This window comes from Pinus tabuliformis, chromosome 5_2 (assembly GCF_031772625.1).
Source record: "Pinus tabuliformis cultivar Carrire ecotype Pingquan chromosome 5_2, CPIR1, whole genome shotgun sequence".
NCBI lineage: Eukaryota > Viridiplantae > Streptophyta > Pinopsida > Pinales > Pinaceae > Pinus > Pinus tabuliformis.
In genome coordinates, this window is record NC_142306.1 from 627,219,977 (window position 1) to 627,232,663 (window position 12,687).

Genomic DNA, 12,687 nt, shown 5'->3' on the forward strand with positions numbered 1-12,687 from the left:
TGCACAAAATACCCTGTTTTAGTCATCAGTTTGAAACGTTGATTCTGACCACATGGACCCGAGTTTAAAACAATTGAAAGAGGTTTTTCTCAAGCATGGGTCAAAGAACAAAAACATCTTTAGTTTTTGCACATGTGTCATAGATCGAGAGTTTTGCATCTTTAAGGCCTATTTTTCGGACTGTGTATTCTCTAATTTTAGTCATGGTTTTGCAGAGCCGTTTTTGGGGGAAGAATTTGAAGAAGCTGAGAGAGGTTTTTATTCAAAACAAGTTCATATGAAAAACATCTCAGATCTTACACAGGTGCTACTGTTTTCGAGTTACACGAGTCACTTGGTGGCCCATTTTCATAGTTTTTGTTGCCAAAATGATGAAATTTTTGGATTTCAGTTTGAAATTGTGGAAATGTATAGATGTCGAGAATGATGTTGGTGATATGTATAGAAAGGAATGGATAGGGATCAGAGAAGTAGATAAGATAAAGCTAATTTTATCACACAAGATGTTTCGGTTTTATTTTTTTCTTTATCTTAATTTTTTTCTTTCAAAGATTGAATTTTTTTAATTGAAGATGATTTGATCCTCTCAAGTGGATGAAAGATACATTGTATCTTATTTTTATTGTTCAATATGCATAATGTATTTAAATTGAACAAAATAAGAGAAAAGGGTTGGGATTTGTAGAGAAGGTCTGTGTATTTTTTTTCTCTTGCTACAATAAACTTATCAGTGTATAGATTTGACACTTGAGCTTAGATTCTTGTGGTACGAGTTTTAGGTTCATGTGGCCTCTATTCATTGGGTCTTTATTTCAAATTTTCACTTCTAATTGTTTCTAAGACAGTTTTTTAGAATTCATTTATGTTAATTCTCTCGATGATTGTTCTTTTTTTTAACTATAATGGAATTCACTTTAACTACGTGCTTCTTTATAGTGTTCCCCTAGATATTTGATCCTAAAATATAAGTTTCGAAATTTTAATTCATGCTCTCTTACATATTGGATGGATATATCTATGTAATTTATAGTTATTTTCAAAACTCATCCTGTGTTATAACAAAATGTTGTGAGTTGGAATAGTACCTACCATGCCTCTGTTTTCATAAGTGTCTAATATGAAGTTCTGATAATTTTATGTAAAACTTTGAAAAATGAATCAATGCCCACTGATGCCTCCTCTCAAGTCGGGCAACCATTTTCATTAAATCCTTTCTTGTCTTTACAGAATTGGCCTCTATCAAATGTCCTAGAGTGTTGTTGATTACATAATTTGATCTTCTTTCAAGTGAGGGAGCCCCCTCTGGTTGGAAAATGCTAGTGTTCTCACCAAAAGAGGTTTGTGATTACCTATGGGATTTCTTTCTTCGGCCTGGATAAATTTATGGAGTACTAACACTATTATTACTAAATGGAAAATAAATATTTTTTATTAGTATCATTAATAATATTAATATTATTAATCAAATATTATTAATATTACTATTATAATTTAAATGTTATTAATAATATTAATATTACTATGTTAATACATTAAATGTTAATAAATGTACAAAATTATTTTGATTACTAATAACATTTAATGTTAATACTTTGTTATTAATATTATTATTTAATACTAAAAATGTTATTCTTTTTGTATTATCTAGATTAATGTTTTTAATATATTAATGATATTCAATAGTATTATTATTATTGTTAATAATATTAATAAATATTATTATTAATCATTTTAATATTAATAATAATAATATGAACATATCATTTACGTTAATAACAGTAGTAACATTTGTTAATAATATTATTATTATTTGGTCAACCTTTTGAAGCAGCTAATGTGGTTCATCCTTAGGACAAAGGTGAAAAAATCCATAGATCGTAATGAATAAATAGCAAGGATGCATCAGAGTCTAGAATTAGCCATTGGAAAATAGTCATTAGGAGCTAGCTTGAAGGTCTCTCTGCGATGAATCGCCATCGGAAAACTCAAGAAGAGGAGTTGGTTTAACAGATCTATCTCCTAATCGACTGGGCGGTAATGAGATTTGTTTAATCTCTTGCATGAAGTCCTCTCCAGATATGGATGTCTCTCAATTAATTAAGTTCAATTCAATGATTTCAAATAAGACCGAACCGACCTCTCAAATATGTGGTATCAGTGGTGTTTTGACCAGTCGTGGAGTTATTGATTGTGTCTAGGTGTCCTCTCTCTTGCAGTCTGAAACCCCCTCATCATCCGTTGCTTCGACTTCTGATGAACCCAGTTTCCTTCCCATGGCCCATCGATTTTCCTCCTCTAACCAATCTGTTTCTTGCGTCATCCCGTCTTCTCCTCTTCCTTCGTCATCGAACCTTCCAAGCCTTCCTCATCTTCGGTGACTGAATTCCACTTCCTCCAAATTTGGTTCAACTCCCCGTACCTTCGTTGATCCCTCATTTAGTGCCCCTTCCCTTATTAACCATCGTAATTTATTGTCTCCTAATCTTCTTTACCCTAAAAATTCTTCTCCCATTGACGAATCTAATAAATTACTAAATAATAATAATTTAATTATTAATGATTTAAATAATATAGTTTGTGGTAATAAAAATTTGGTCAATGAATTTGATAATATTAAGGGTCTAAATAATAACAATACTAACAAATATATTAATACTAATGATAATAATAATAATATAGAATTGAATAAGAATAATAATAATAACAACAACAGAATGAATAATCGTAATCATAATATAATAATAATAATAATAATTTCTCTTCTTCTTCTTTTAACAATGTTATTAATCTCTCTAGTAAACATTTTGGTCCTTCAATTTTTAATCTTTTAAATAAGGTTCTCAATGTAGCCATAGCACCCAATAAGATTCCCATTAATGACATTATTTGCAACATTGAATTTGGTATTAAGGACCTACATATGTTAAAGAGGTTATAAGGTAGGACTTTGCTATCATTCTTAGGAAGGCTAAGCCTACCAAAATAAATATTAGAAAAGATGAATTTCTTTCCCATAAAGCTTTAAAGGACAACCCCGACATTGTCATCCTTAAAGATGACAAAGGTGGAGCAGTTGTCATTATTGATAAATCAGACTATTGGAACAAAATGATTGACCATCTCTATAATAGTGGTAGTTACATCAAGCTTAATAAGAATACTATTAAAAAAGTTAACAAAGAAATATTTACCACCATTAATTCTATGAATTCCCTTAAGCCTCTTTGTAAGAAGTTTATTGAAAGAAATCCCCTTACCCCCAGTATTTATGGCATGCCCAAGATTCATAAGGTTGGGTTGCCCCTTAGAACTACTGTTTAACATAATAGTTGGGCCTACATATCTTCTCGATAAATTCTCAGCTCAGAGACTCAAACCTTTTGTTGGTTTCACTCATTCCTTTGTTAAGGTCTCTGCCTCCATTGTTAAATAATTGAAGGATATTAGACTGGACCCTGGTGATGTTTTGGTGATTTTTGATGTTGTTTCCATTTATAATTGTATTCCTATTCAAGAGGCCACTGATGTCATAAATAAGATCACTGAAAATGACACTGCCAAATTAGTTGGCCTCTGCCTCACCTCTATTTTCTTTAATTTTCAAGGAGAGCTCTTTGAACAAACCTGTGGGGTGGCGATGGGTTCTCCTCTTTCCTCTATAGTTGCTAACTTATTCAAGGAATATTTTGAGACTAAGGCCTTAGCCTCAGCTCCATTTCGCCCTAAAAAATGGAAGAGGTTCTTTGATGATACTTGTGCCATTTGACCTCATGGTTGCGAAGAAATGGACTTGTTTCTTAACCATCTTAATTCTCAATCAAACTCCATCAAATTCACAATGGAGGTTGAGATGAATGGGTGTCTTCCTTTCTTGGACATCCTTCTCTCTAGAATGAATGATGGTTATGTTTCTCACTGAGTCTTTTGCAAGAAAACTCACACAGAACAATATCTTCATTCTAGTTCTCATCATTTTCCGGCGCAAAAATTTGGGGTTCTTAGTACTCTAGCCACCTGTGCTTTAAGAATTTCAGATGAGATGCACCTAGAAGAGGAAAAATCTCATCTTCTTAAAGTTTTTAAAAATAATGGCTATAACAGATCTCAAGGCCTCAAGGCTTTCCAAAGATCCCATAAAGAGTCGAGGGTTAAGCCTCCTAGTGATGGCCCAATCTCTAAGGTGCAGCTCCCGTTTATCCAGGGGACCACTCACATGATTGCCCATATTCTGAAGAAGAATAATGTATCCTCTATTTTCAATCACTTAATACCATTAGAAATTCTCTTAGATCCATAAAATATCCTATTGACCCCAAGGACATGAAAGGCGTCTACTTGATCCCATGTTCATGTGGGGTTTCCTACATTGGGGAGACCAGACGCTTTATTAAATAGAGAATCCAAGAACGTTTTGCAGACATAAGACACAACCAATCTCGCTCATCAACGCTTGCAGAGCATGTAGAGAAATATAAGTTCCATGTTTGCATTGAGGGTGTGAAGGTCATTGCGAGGGTTGATCATTTCCACCATAGGAATCTTAGAGAGGCTATTGAGATTGAGAAACATACTATCAATCACAATAGGGATGATGGGTGGAAATTGAGCAAGCACTGGATTCCATCTCTCTTATCTTGATTACTCTGCTTCTTCTTCTATATTACATTATATTTTTATTTTTAGTATTATAATTATTGATTTATTTATGGAATAGAAATAGGGTTAGTCTGTATTATTAACTTGTTTTTTATTTGACTCTGATCAATTTATAAACAAAAATAGTTATTAAAATCAATAATTCATATATAATTATTAATAAATAATTTAATATTATTAATAAATAATTTCTTATATCGTTACTATAATAAATAATAATAATATTAATAAATAATTCTATTTCTATTAATGTATTTTATTTATTTATTTATGAATGAAATAGAAATAGGGTTATTAATATGTTTTTCATTTTACTATAAATAAAAATTGGTTATATATAATAATTTAGTATTATTAATAAATAATTTATTACTTGGTTATTATAATAATTAATATATTATAATGACTTTAATACTATTAATAAATAATTAAATATTTATATAAACAATTAATGGCTAGTTTATAACAAGTAGTTTTTAATTAAAATTAAAAATACATTAATTAAAAAAACTAATTCCCTAACGACTAATTCTAGACTCTAATACATCCTTGTTATTCATTCATTAGGATCTATGGATTTTTTCACCTTTGTCCTCAGGATGAACCACATTAGTTGGTTCGAAACGTCGACCAAATAATACAGATGTGATTAATCCGAAAGGCATGTTTAGTACATTATGGATCACAAAAGCCTAAGATCTAACAATATTACTATTAACAAATTTTATTACTAATGATATTAACATCAATAATAGCAATATAAACATATTAATATTATGTTTTGAATCTTATTTATATTAAATTATTAATGAGAGAGGGGATCGGGAAGCATGAGTTAAGGAGTGAGGTGAGAGAGTAAGTAAGAGTAAAAAAGTGACATAGAAAAGGAAAGAGGGTGGGGAAGGTAAAGGGAGGGAGATATTTTTGGTTCACATGTGGAGAAAGAGAGAGAAAAAGTTGGAGGGCGATATTGTGAATGAGATAGAGGGAGAAGGGGAGGAGAGAGAGACATTATAAGAATGAGTGAGAGTGGTGGGGGGAAGAAGAGAGAGAGGGAGAGAGTGGAGGTTGAAGAGAGAGGAAGAGGGATATATAGCGAGATGACAAGTGGGGGAAGAAAATGAGAGAGGGGGATGAAGTGAGGGAAGCAGAGATACAAAAGGACAAAGGGAGGGTGAGAGAGAGAGAAGAGAGTAAGAAGGGGAGAAGTGAGCGGGTGGAAATAGAAAACAACTATGTGAGCCTACATCATGTTCCTTACATCAAGGAATCCAAAACAACTCCAAATATGAAGCAATCAAGTTACATGAAAGACTATTTTATAAAAATAAGATGTTTTTTAAGACATCAAAAGATTAGAATTCACTTCAGTTGTTACAATACACCATACATTTAGAGATATATTAGCATATTTTGTGCATAAGAAGCAATCAAATAATATTATGTTGTAAAGGAGGATTACTAAGCTAGAGGATATCTTGAATCTTGAGTCATTCTTCACATAGACTCTTTGCATTAAAGATCATGTTGTTAATAATGAAGATAGACTCCTTCCATTAAAGATCATGTTGCTAATAATGAAGATATACTGAAGAAATTCTTGAACGATACTCATGCATTTAAGAAAGAAAAAACCGCATGGGGTTTCAGGCATATTCCATTGGCTTCGATAACTTGCATTTTTATTAAGCCAAATCGATGATTTCATGCATTTCATATTATTCCATCGATCGTGCACATTTCCTTCAGCCAATCGTGTTTCCTTTGGTCTCGCCTACTCGTGCATATCCTGCCTTCCTAATCGATTCATTTGGTGGGGGGCTATCAGCTAGCTCTCTTTACTTTCCTCTAAGCGTACCTGTTTCCTGAGACTAAAGTATCTAGTGAGAATAAGTGGCTAATTGTGGTTGGGAGTTTGAAGAACTATTGCTGCTAACATTAAAAAATGAATAGTGCTATTTTTTTAATGTAAAAAATAATAGATGGAGCTTCTACACTTTCCAGAATTTCATTATCTCAAGTACTTATTCAATGTTAAGTTATGAAAGGATATATCATTTGATGATGACTTCATTTGTGTATATTTATAGGAAAGCTCAATAATATGGATGAACACAAAAGGACAAAAAGGAAAGTTACCATCCAAAAATAGATAAATAATTTTGACATGGATGGAACAATAGATTTGACATATTATATCAATTGATCACCACTTATGAAACATTGGCATATAGGATCATTTTGTTATTCTTCAATGTAGTTGTTGTGAAAGAACGAGAGGGATCTACACTAAAAAATATGAGAAACATCCTACAATGGAAGTGGTGGAAGATGAATTGCAAAAACTAAAATCATATTCGGCCTTTCGATTTGATAGTATCTTGAGTTTTCCTTATGGTAAAATAAGAAAACTATTGATACACTTTGCTATCAATAACATGGAAGTTGGTTTCGTTTCTTGTGAGCAATGTTTTGATAGAAATTTGATTGAAAGAGATTCTTTCACTTCAAGTGAAAGAAGAAATTATTATAGGCCCCTTGCACGAGTGTACTGAGACATGGGCAAATAAAGTGATGAAAATTATTCCCAATATTTCATGAGTTCATGAAGCTAGTTGTCAAGTATTTTAAGCTAGTGAAATAATTTTGGTCATTATATTTTGTGGAGTATGAAATTATATTAAAAAAATTCCTTTGAAAAACATGAAGGGGTCATATTTTCAACATTTTTCTATCTACATTTTAAGATTATAGACTTTTTATATTTTCTCTTTTAGTTTCCTTCACTCTTATTAGCAAGTCATCAAAGCGTGCTTGTATCACTCAACCAACCTATCTATTGATATCCTTGCATTTTTCTAGGTCATTTTATGTGGTGTATAAATGCAATTCGTAAAAGTTTTTACGAAGTAATGAATAAAGTGATTTTTTTTATGTACATCAATTATATAATTAGTGTAGTTATGTAAGTTGAATAACTCGTAGATGTTGATAAAAATCAAAACACTTAATCCATGTCACATTGTGAAAAATTATACAAAAGTTATAAAAGTTAATTAAATAATAATTTTATTATTAGTAGTATTATTAGTATTAGTACTATTATGAAATAATTAATATATGTGTTAAATGGATTTTTGAGTGGTAAATAGATTTTGTTACAATAACATGGCTTAATAATACTACATGTACAAAAAACCATAATTCATGTTCATGTGACATTTTTTTAATTAATCAATATAACTAGAAAGGTAGAAATGACATAATTACTTATGAAATAAATTTCAACTTTTGATCTCTAAATATTATTAAAAATATTTTAGAATATTCCATGGAAATTAAATCTTTAACATTTCCTTAATAATCATCGATAATTAAAATAGAATTTTGAAATCGTTATTCCAAAATAAACACACTTGTTTATAAACATGAAAATGTTAAGAACAGGAACCATCAATATTTTATCATTTTCTCAACTAATGAAATTTCATTGACTTTCCATGTTGTCACTATTTATGGTTAGATTGTATTATTTTTGGTCAAATAACTTTAAATTTTCATTAATTGTTTGCGATTGCATAAAGGTTTTAAAATTTTTTTATATATATATATATATATATATATATATATATATATATATATATATATATAAAGTTTGAAATTTATATTTATATATTTGTTTGTTGAGTACGAAACTACATTAAAAATTAGAAAATTTGTTTTTGTTTTTAAATATCACCTATCCATCCCATTTAATGTCATGGAGACAAAAGGATCATTTAATCAGTTGAACTGTCAAGTCTCACTGAAGAGATGTGTCCGAATATTGCATGGAAAATATCTTGATTCTTAAGTAAATATAAATGCATTCCTCCATCCTAGGCCAATATCCCTAGAAATCGTCGCTAAAGTAGTATTCATTCGAAGCGGAGGAAACCAGACTGAAGGATTTCACTTTCCCTCTTTGAGTTCACCTGTGACAATAAATAGGTGATGCCACAATATGAAAAGTAATAAAGAACATCAAAATTGGACAAAAAAGTGATGTTCCATAGTTAACATGGTGTGCCATGGTTAATATTGGTTCCATGTTCAACCATAGTCAACCCTAGGCATCAAGCCCATAGTAAACATGAGCATGATAGTCAACAATACCCATCATGTTCAATGTTGGCTCCATGTTCAATCATAGTGAGACAAGGGCATCATGTTCAATATTTCCATAGTCAGCCATAGGCATCAAGCCCATAGTCAAGATTGGCATCATGTTCATCCATAGTCAACCATAGGAAACATTGGGCCCATGGTAACTGTTATGAAACCAGCTCAAGAAAAGATAGAAAAGGTAGATCCACGCCTTAGAATTCAGCCTCTTCGAGGGGGCAACCTCCTTTACATTACATAAATGAACAATTCTTGGATGATACAAATGACAAAACCTCCTTTCTATATATAGGAGTCTAAGGAGTCACAATATAATCCAGCCGACCTAACAATAATAATATAAAGCCACAAAAATAACAATAGAGGGATTCTATGGGGCACAGAAATAACAATATGGGGGTAATAGGGGCACAACAATATAAATAAGGGGTATAACTACAATAGTAATGGGGTAATCACTAGTATTATAGGGACCCAACATGCCCCTCTCCTTCAAAAAAGTGTTGTCCTCAACGCTTGAGTAGTTCTGGATACTTCTGCATAAAATTCTCATCCTCCCATGTGGAATCTTCAGCGGATAAGTTCTTCCACTTGATAAGATACTCTGAAATTGATCGATTTCGTAGCTGTCGAGTTCTTGTTTCTGTGACTGCTTCCGGTTCCAATATAATTTTTCCTTCCTCGTCAAGTTCTGGCAATATTGTTTGAATTGGGAGCTTGTCACCTATAACCTTCTTTAAACATGAAACATGGAAAACTGGGTGCAATCGAGAAGCTGCAGGAAGCTCCAATTTGTATGCCATAGTACCAATCTTTTGCAACACCTTGTACGGACCATAATACTTTGGTGATAATTTATTATCCTTCTTAGCTTGCTTTAGGGACATTTTCTTATATGGTTGTAGCCGTAGGAATACCCAATCACCTACATCAAAACTTCTTTCACTGCGATGTTGATCTGCCTGTTGTTTCATTCTATTTTGTGCCAACACGAGGTTATCCTTTAAGAGTTGGAGGACTTGTTGTTGATGTTCGATGTGATGTTCCACTGCCTGAACCTTAGAATTTTCTCTTAAATATGATGTGATGGATGGTGGTTGATACCCATAAAGTGCCATAAATGGGGTCATTTTTGTTGCTGTATGGAAGGAAGTGTTATACCACCATTCAGCCAGAGGCAACCATTTGACCCATTGTGTCTGTTTATCAGATACAAAGCAACGAAGATATCCTTCCAAACATTTGTTTACTATCTCAGTTTGCCCATCAGATTGAGGATGATAAGATGAGCTATGAGCTAACTGAGTACCAAGACAAGAAAATAATTCTGTCCAAAAATTTCCAGTGAAAATGGGATCTCTGTCACTTACAATAATCTTTGGGTTTCCATGTAGCTTTTGAACTGTTTCCATAAATGCAGTAGAAACTGTACTGGCTTTAAATGGATGTGATAATGCACAAAAGTGTGCATACTTGGTAAGTCTGTCAACTACCACCATGATGACACTCTTTCCCTCAGACTTGGGTAAACCTGTGATAAAATCCATTGAAACCTCCTCCCAACGTTGGCTTGGAATGGATAAAGGTTGTAATAGACCCGGTGTCTTAATTGTTTCAACTTTATTTTGCTGGCAAACCAAACATTCCGCCACAAACTTTTGAATATCTGATTTAAGGCCATCCCAAAAAAATTCCTTCTTAACCCTGTGGTAAGTTTTTAAAAATCCTGAGTGCCCTCCTAAGGGAGAAGTGTGCAATTCCATAAGAATCTTTTGTTTTAGCTGGGAATTCTTACAGAGGTATAAGCGATCTTTGTACCATAACGAATCATTTTTCCAGCTAAATGTATCAGAAGTACTGGAATCTTGTTGTAGCTTTCGAATAAGTGCCCACACTTCTTCGTCATTCTTCCATTCCTCCCTTGCTTCGTTTATCCAATCTGGTTGGATAATAGAAATGGCACACAACAATGCTTCCACATCCTCATCCTTTCTTGAGAGTGCATCTGCCACCACATTTTGCTTCCCTTTTTTGTAGATGATTTCAAAGTCATAACCCAACATCTTTGTGACCCACTTTTGTTGCTCTTCAGAGGATAATCTTTGTTCTAAAAAGTATTTAAGGCTATCATGATCCGTTTTTACCTTGAAGTGTCTTCCCATTAGGTAGGGTCGCCATTTCTTAAGTGCATGGAGTATTGCCAACATTTCCTTCTCATAAATAGCTTTGCTTAAAAACTTTCCCTTGATTGGACGACTTTCAAAAGCAATGGGTCTTTCATCTTGCATTAGAACAGCACCAATTCCATTTCCTGAAGCATCACATTCCACAATAAAGGTTTTTGTGAAGTCCGGTGTAGCTAAGACCGGTGCTTGGCACATTGCCTCTTTAAGATGTTCAAAGGCCTTTGTTGCTTCCGGAGTCCATGAAAATGAATCTTTCTTCAATAATGTTGTTAGAGGTGCTGCTATTCTCCCATAATTCTTAACAAACTTGCGATAATACCCTGTCAACCCAAGAAATCCTCGCAGATGCTTTATGGATGTGGGGATTTTCCATTCCTTAATGGCTTTAATTTTGCTAGGGTCTACCTTAACTCCTTCATGAGATACAATATGACCCAAATATTCCACCTCCTGGACTCCAAAGAAACATTTGGATCTTTTTGCATATAATTGTTTCTCCTCCAATAGTTGTAGCACCCTGTCAACATGTTCAACATGATCCTTCCAAGACTTGCTGTAGATTAGTATATCATCAAAAAATACTAACACAAATTTTCTAAGGAATGGTTTGAAAATTGAATTCATCAAACCTTGAAATGTTGAAGGTGCATTGGTAAGGCCAAAAGGCATGACCAAAAATTCATAATGACCCTCATGAGTTCTAAATGCCGTTTTTGGAATGTCTTCAATCTTCATTCTGATTTGATGATATCCCGAACGAAGATCCAACTTGGTGAAGTAAATTGATCCATGCAATTCATCCAGTAATTCATCAATAACAGGAATGGGGAACTTATCTTTAATAGTGAGCTTGTTGAGCTCCCTATAATCTGGACACATGCGCCATGATCCATCCTTCTTGTGCACCAATACTACTGGAGCTGAGAAAGAACTTTGACTCGGTTGAATTATACCAGCCTCTAGCATTTCTGCAACCATACGTTCAATTTCACTTTTTTGGACATAGGGATATCTGTACGGCCTGATGTTTGGAGGAACACTTCCTGGAATCAGATGAATAGCATGATCATGATCACGCATAGGTGGGAGACCTTTGGGAGTCTCAAATACCTTGGAATGATTGTCCAGGACTTTTTGGAGATCTGGAGAAATAGATGATTCCAATGTGGAAACATCTAGCGAACATAATTGTGCAATTACACCTCTTTGCTCCTTTTTTAGAAGCTTTGTCATACCATTAGAGCTGATTATCTTTCCTGGTTTCCCTGCAATACCCCTTAATTCAACTTCCTTTCCTTCCGAAGAAAATTTGATGAAAAGTTCTTGAAAATTAAAAGCTATTGTACCCAAGGATTGTAGCCATTGGACTCCTAGTACAACATCAGCACCTCCCATTGGAATGGAAAGCATTGGGCTAGTCAATACATATTCTCCCATGGATAGCTTGATATTATGGCACTTTCCAGAGCAATTTATTGTTCCTCCATTTGCAATCATCACTTGACACTCTGGTGCTGGATATAGGAAGCAATTCAATTCTTTTGCTACCCTACAATGAATAAAATTGTGGGTGCTTCCTGAATCAATCAACACTATTACCTTTTTCTTCTTGATTTGTCCTTCTATCTTGATGGTTTGAGGAGTGGTAATTCCCGCCAATGCATTACAAGATATGGTCGGA